We start from the raw sequence: 7,967 nt of genomic DNA on the forward strand, positions 1-7,967 counted from the left end.
GTGCCCTCAATACAACTACTGCTGCAGAGAGGTGGAGATGGTGTGAAATTGTTAATAAATAATTTACCAACTATTTTATACTCGGATGTGTTGACTCTGATTCTCTGCGGTTGAGGAAAAAAACCTTCTGTGAAGGTCAGCTGTCGGAAGATGAGCGCTTACTGGAATGATATAGAGGGGCAAAGAGGGCAGGGGAGAGAGAGAAGCTATGAGGGGAGGGAGGGAGGGAGGGAGGGAGAGGGAGATAAGAGTGGCCTCTGGTGACTATGTAAGCGGGGATGTAGAAATGCTGAGTCGTGATAGGGTTCACATAGGAGGACAGTGAATGAATACAGTCTCTCACGGGAACGTTTCACTCCCTTGGACGCCTGTCTGAGAACGCAGCACCGGAGAACAAGCGTGGGCATTCCGCTGCCGTCTGCAGAAAAGCCAGGTGGTTACCTAGGTGACCGAGGTTGATATCAGGTTTATATTAGAAAAATAAAATGCAGAAACTCCAAAGTGGTTATGGATCCCGCGACAGGTCCCGTGCTGGAGATGATCGTGATTGGCTCTCAACTGCCTTTTAAACATGTCCCTCTCCAACCCAATACCGAAACTTAACCTAACCTGAAGCCTAACCTAACTATCTCCAACCTAATACCTTAACTGAACCAATCACTAACCCTATACATAAACTTAGTCTAAACCTAACTATCTCCAACCTAATACTTTAACTAAACCAATCACTAACCTAATACTTAAACTTAACCAATCACTACCCTGATACCTAAACTCAACCAATCACTACCCTGATACCTAAACTCAACCAATCACTACCCTGATACCTTAACTTGACCAATCACTAGTCTAATACCTTAACTTAACCAATTGCTAACCCTATACCGAAACTTAGTCTAAACCTAACTATCTTCAACCTAAAACCTTAACTTAACCAATCACTAACCCTAATACCTAAACTTAGCCTAACCTAACTATCTCCAACCTAATACCTTAACTGAACCAATCACTAACCCTATACATAAACTTAGTCTAAACCTAACTATCTCCAACCTAATACTTTAACTTAACCAATCACTAACCTAAAACCTAAACGTAACCAATCACTACCCTGATACCTTAACTTGACCAATCACTAGTCTAATACCTTAACTTAACCAATTGCTAACCTGATACCGAAACTTAGTCTAAACCTAATTATCTCAAACCCAATACCTTAGCTTAACCAATCACTAACCTAATACCGAAACTTATTCTAAACCTAACTATCTACAACCTAATACCTTTCTCTGACCTAACCCTGAACTTAGCCATCTGTAAGCAAATACCATCTAACCTCATGCCTGAACTTTACCATCTAAACTTGACCCTCTTTAACCAAACTACTACATTAGGTGAGTCTTTCACCTTCTTCCAATTCCTTATGTTCATGATTAATATACTTTCTGAGCCTTTTATCTTTATTATATGCAGTCTAGATTATCGTCATGACCCGTTGTGGGAGCAAGCTGAACATATCGTACAATATTATATTTGAAGTATAATTTTTTTACATTCAAATTGAAACGTAATCCATTTGTATAATTTATTACATTTAAAATACACAGCAGGCAGCCTACTTCATATACAGAAGTTTTCATGTCAAACAATTCTTGGTTGCATCCTGTGTATCGTTTCTATTTTCACCTGTGATTTTTTCACATCCTCTAGTTGTGACTCATGTTCTCTCAGGGATCAATAAAGTTTTCTTTATTCCGGGTGAAGATGGAAGAGCAGATGGGTGTGCAGCAGACGTTTGGCCATGTGTGCAGAGAACCAGGGGAGAGCTGGCATAAGCTTTGACTTCTTTTAAAGGGAAATTATTCCGATGCCAAATGTAAAAGATAAGGCACTTACTTTAGGCATGGCATCTTCATAAAACTACTTATATTGTACCTTGTAGCTACAACAGGCTTCTTATGTGCATGAAAACACACTGACAGTGATTACAAATACTTCACCCCACCAACAGTATTAATCCTAGCAGAAACACTCATGATATACTCAAACACAATGGTAACGTTTTCAAAGGGCCGCTCACCACTCATGGATGATTCACTATTGCTTCATAATTAGTGCGTAACAAAGATATTCTTTAGAAGCTATTCTTCTTACAACCAATTAAAAATAACAAAACAAAGTTTCTTTAATAAACCATGGGTTATCACATCCAGTTGGGTCCAATGTGTTACTCTAAAGGTTGAGATTGCATCACCTTTACAAAGTGTACTTGGCTAAAGTGAAATGTCTGACAAGCTATTGGACTGTCGCTAAGGCTTTGACCAAGACAGACCTGGAGTTATATTTTGGCGAGTCCGTTAGTCTACCTTTTATATATGTGCAGCAGGTGGACTCAGGAGTAATAAAAAATACATTCAATATAAAGGCTACTTGCGAATGCTTTCTGCCGAGGTCCACACTGTACCGAAAATCATTTTATTTTCCTAGCTTTACCTGCTTACTCTCACAAACCAGAAAGTCCCTAGATTATTTCCAGCTCTATTATAGTTCAACTTGACTTTGCTTTGCTGAGTTTGAGACATTTCACTTTTTTCTTGTATCATTAAAGTTTGGGGGGAAAGACTATCTCAAGTCGACTTGGATTGCAGGGCAGATTTTCTTAACGCTTATTTGAAAAAGATATCAGAATGCAGGGTCCTTGTTTGTATGTTTCTGTGTGTCGATTATGTTTTTCGCACTTTCTTGAAGTCAATGTTTACAGTGAGTTTACAATAACCACTCTTGCAGTTGGCCTTTTTTTCAACATTGTTCAACAAAACCTTCCCTGCACCTGACAACAAATGGTGGTTCTAAAAGAGCATGGAAAAACACAGAAGCTTAACAGCAGGGTGTGGACTACAGTGACCTTTATTGGTCTTTTGTGTGAAGCACAATACAATGTAAAACAATCTTCAAATGTCCCTCTATATTTTGCACATCTTTATAAAGAGTCCACAGTGTTGGGTGTGGAGCAAATACTGTTCATCGCACGCAACCAAAACTTTGCCCTGCATACAATGGCTTTACACATGTGATGTGACGTGTGACGCCTTGTGATGGCGCCTTATATTAGCCGGTGATGTACAGAAACTCAAAATGGCCTGTAATAATAGCGCAAGATAAACGAGGGAAGATGTATTATATTGTTAAAATTATTTTCAGTTACAATAGTTCTCGCTCATGGTCAGGCTGGAACTATGATTTATTGTTATTTGAGGTATTTTGAAAGGACAATTAAGATGAATGCTGAGGTAGGGTCCGTTTTGTGTGACTCCTCAGTCAAAAGTATTGTGCACGGACACACATACTCAAAACGCAGGCGACGTAATAGGCAGACACAAACACTTTCCCTGTGTCCTCTCCTGCTCTGAGCGGGACTGGTGAGCCAAAAATGGGCTCTGTCACAAGCACTCGGTTCTCCTGCTACATTCACCACTTCAGAACGCTCCACTACACTATGAGTGTAACATATTTGTACTTCTGGTACACAGATGACATCCTGTGAGTATAAGGCCAAGGGTGCTTATGCTCCCACCACATTCTGCGTGTGCGTGTGTGCGCGTGTGTGTGTGTGTGTGTGTGTGTGTGTGTGTGTGTGTGTGTGTGTGTGTGTGTGTGTGTGTGTGTGTGTGTGTGTGTGTGTGTGTGTGTGTGTGTGCGTGCGTGTGAGAAAGAGAGAGAGAACTACAGATCGAGAATGAGATAGAGAGAGAGATAGGAAGGAAGAGAAAGAGGGAGAGAGAGATAGAGAGAGATTACGACATAGAGCGAGAGAAAGAGGGAGAGAGAGATAGGAAGGAAGAGGAAGAGGGAGAGAGATAGAGAGAGAGATTATGACATAGAGCGAGAGAAAGAGGGAGAGAGAGAGAGAGAGAGAGCAGAGCGAGAGAGAGCGGTCTGATGAAACACCATACTGCTGTTAATGAGAGAAGTGGGACCTGATGTTAAATCTGCCCCCTGTATCGTTTCTGTGTTGCGTGCCTGTTACTTTTTCAGGTCTGTCTGTCATTATGTCTCTTTGCATGCATGTGACTATGCCAGCTTGAATGCAAGAAGACACACACATACACACACACACGAACACCTTTTAATTGCCATTGGACAAGGATGACCTTTTTGTGATTCTATCCTTGAACACACCGTTCTCATCACCTCCCGGATCTCTGGGGAGGGGGGGGGGGGGGGGGGGATATAGACAAACATGTCGTGTTGTACTGATTGCATCACTTCCAATTAAAGCCACAAATGTCATGTGATCTCATAGCCGTTACACCACTCACAGTTCATCGGGTTGCTGAGTCAAGATCTGCGTTCAGTGTGTGATGGCTCACGATTGGTTATCTTCCTGTCCACCTGTTTTTTGGGGCGCTTCTTTGGGTTCTCCGTGTGCCAACCTGAACAGGTGTGGCAGCAGATCGGTGCAGTCAAAGGCACCGGAGCCGGTGTGTGGAGACAACGGGAGGCTATCGCTGCCATCAAGGCTGAGGCAGGTCTCTGAGAGAAAAGGGCAGTGAATGCAATTCAATCCCTTCCCTTTTTTAAAAAAAACATTATATATTGATAAGAGTGAGAACTTAGAGCTGGCGTGAGTTTATAACAGTACGTCTTTAACCTTATTGAAGTAATGATTCTGTGCCCACAGCCGAACCAAAGACGGAAGAGTCCGATGAGCTGATATGGTGACATACATCTGCAGACATTATGGATACACGGTCTGGTGCAGGTCACACAGATTAATTAGAGACCCTCGGAGAGGGATAGCGGCTCGCACGACGACGGAAACTGATGATGTCCCGGGATGTGGAAATAGAACTCACACCGCAGTGGAACATGTCTGGTGAGGCGGGGTTAGAGAGCTTGTTTACCGGCCGCCCAAAAAAGGCAACGGCCCGCGCCGGGATTCCAACGGGTTTCTATATTGCAGTGTCATTTTTCTTCCATCTTTTCTTTTTCTTTTTTCTTTTCGGGGATCTGGCGGGTGGCAGGGGGTGGGGTGTGGGGGGTGAATTCTCCTTGAAAATCCAACCATGGGTGATTTCACACTGCGGGCTTGCTAGCCAAGTCCAATGGCCACGAGGGGATTGGGGGGGGGGGGGGGGGGGGAGTGAATCAGCAGCGATCACATAACTCGTCTGCAAATGTCTTGTCTTGTTCACACTCTGCACTGTGTGGTGTCTGGTTGGCACGGTTACCGGATGGTCCCCTCTGTGGTGTGTCTGCCCTTGTGCACAGAACCGTGTGTGTGTCTGTGTGTGTGTGTGTGTGCATCTGTGTGTGTGTGTGCGTGTCTGTGTGTGTGTGTGTGTGTGTGTGTGTGTGTGTGTGTGTCAGGCGAGGGGCCGTGGGGGTTCAGATGACGCAGGCCGGAGCCGGTGCTGAGGAGTACGCTCAAGTTCTCGGTACTCTGTGTGGTCTGGGCGCCGGCCGGCTGAAACCGGTTTATGCTGCGCCAACCCGCCCGCCCCCTGCTTGCGCTTCAGCTGCTGAAAGCAATAGGCCAGCGCACACGCACCCCCCCCGTCCTGTCAACACGTCGGGCCGCGAGCTGTTGTTTCTCTCAGACGCGGGGAGCGTCGTCGCTCGGCTCGTTCTCCTTCGTTATCTTCCTCTGCGTTATCGCCTCCGTTATCCTACGGTGGGATCCGAACCATTTTACGACCAGCCTTTCAGATAAAGTAGGGTTAGGGTTCAGCGTGTTTACGTAATTCTCATTTTGATAATTATTTAACTATATAAATATAAATGCGTCTAATCTTTGTTGAAAGGATGAATGCAGTCTCTGTCAAGGTGAACGTATACCAATAAGAACCTCAATGCAGACAGTCTTCCAGGTGCATCTCTGAGGCCCATATCTCTCTACGTACTCAGCACATCCCGGTGTGCGGTCGTCTATCGCACACATGCTTTATCCTACGCACTGATTAGCGGCGGAAAAACCAGACTCGGAATGTCCATCAAGGGAGTAGCGTGGAGCGAGTGACTGTAAAGATAGGGAGAGCCAGCCACCAGCGGCGACCTCGTCTGATGGAGGTCATGTGACCTTTACCAGCCACAGGGAAGTGACGCATCAGGGCCAGACGGCGGTCGGGTCACAATGGGTCTTATGTGCGGGTTGATCCGGCCTCGGCTGGTTTGATCAAGAAGTCAGTGTGTGTGTGTGCGCCACCATCTCCGCGCTGACCGTATAGCGGGTCAGGGCGGTTCGGACCGGTTTCGCAGAGCAGGAAGGAGAACAATGTGCTGTGTTGTTGTGCAGAAGACGAAATGTCAGGTTGTTGATCAGGCAAACGGACAGTGGGGGGGGGGGGGGGGGGGCAAGCAAAGAAAGTCTTTAAAGAAGTTATCTTTGAACAACAAATTGAAGCCAAAACTAGAGGTAATTCTGAGGATTGGTGTCAAGTATTCAGTATATTTTTAGGGTCGGGTAAATATGCTTAACATTTTATAAAATGTGAACAAAAAAGATTTACTCGAGGGGTTAAGAAGCAGCAAATGCCACAACAACACCAAAAAGTTTTTCTGGCTAGCTTTTGTCTATCTATAATCGCGTGTGTCTCATATCGAAATGAACCCATGAACCGTGGAGTGGACGCATGGTAGTGTCCCACATGGGGGCTTCAGTGCACGTGGAGGGAGTGGCCCACATGTGGAACACGTGGGAGGACTGACTACATATGTAACGCTTTACCGGCCGGCGACTCAGCACTCTGACGCTGAACACTCTTTCCCCCCCTCAGAGTCACGGCCGTCCCTCCGGATTTTTTGGAGGGAAAAGAAAACGTCCGTCTGCCAAATACTGAGTCAGTGTGAGATGACATTGTAAGCGTGAGTCACGTAACCGGGGCAGACCAGACCGGGCCGCCCCTGTCCGAAAGAGAGCCTGTTGGATCCTGTCTTTTCAGGAACGCGTGTCGGATTATCTTGAAATACGGAGAGAAATCGTATACAGAAATGCTATATAATCATAGTTTATTGTTTCCACACTATCAGCACACTATACATAGCTACAAAGTGTTGATTATAATGATATATGTTGTCACTAAACAGAATAGTAACGGACGCGACACATCTACTCGATACAGATCAGTTCAGATCCGTTACTCTTCCCCTAGTCTTGTCTGTCCTCAAACTGAGTCGCCATTAAAAGTGTGTCAAGAGATCAAGCCAGATGGAGCTGAAGTGGATTACTGCCTCCTTCACAGGAAAAACAACTTTATTATAAAAAACTATCATTTGAGGTCAAACATTAAGTGACCAGATAAGACTGGAGTGTGAGCCTATGTGCGAATGCAACAGTGTGTGTGTGTGCTTGTGTGTGTGTGTGTGTGTGTGTGTGTGTGTGCGTGTGTGTGTGTGTGTGTGTGTGTGTGTGTGTATATATATATATGCAATATAATGGAATATATTGTATATATTCCATTGTTGATAGTGTGTGAGTGTATGATTTAGTGCTGACTCAACACAGAATACAAAGGGAGAGGCGTGCAAATGGGTCTATACAAATAAAGGAAACGAGAAACAATTGAGAGAAATAAAAGGAAAACGTTTTTCGTCACAGTTTGGGGGGAAGGTTGGATGGGGCTGCTGTTTCTGAATTTGTCCTGAGTCATGCTTACAGAAACGGTGTGAGTCAGAGAGTTCCAGAAAGGAGTTAAAGCCCCTGTACCAACCCTGGAGCTGTGACTCCCCCTCGGACCAGCTCTGAACCTCACAGCTTTTTTTAGCATTACCCTTCAATTCCCTGATAATCAAGGTGGGGAACTTGCACTCTGTGATCCGTCAGCGTATCATATATACCACAATTTCATAATGTATAGAAACTCTCAGTATCATTTACATTTACATTCAGGGCATTTATCAGACGCTTTTATCCAGAGCCGCTTACAAAGTACATTTGTCAGAAGAAAGAGAAACAACAGCATATCGCT

Source organism: Pollachius pollachius, assembly GCF_949987615.1.
Source record: "Pollachius pollachius genome assembly, chromosome: 1".
In the NCBI taxonomy this organism is placed as follows: Eukaryota; Metazoa; Chordata; class Actinopteri; order Gadiformes; family Gadidae; genus Pollachius; species Pollachius pollachius.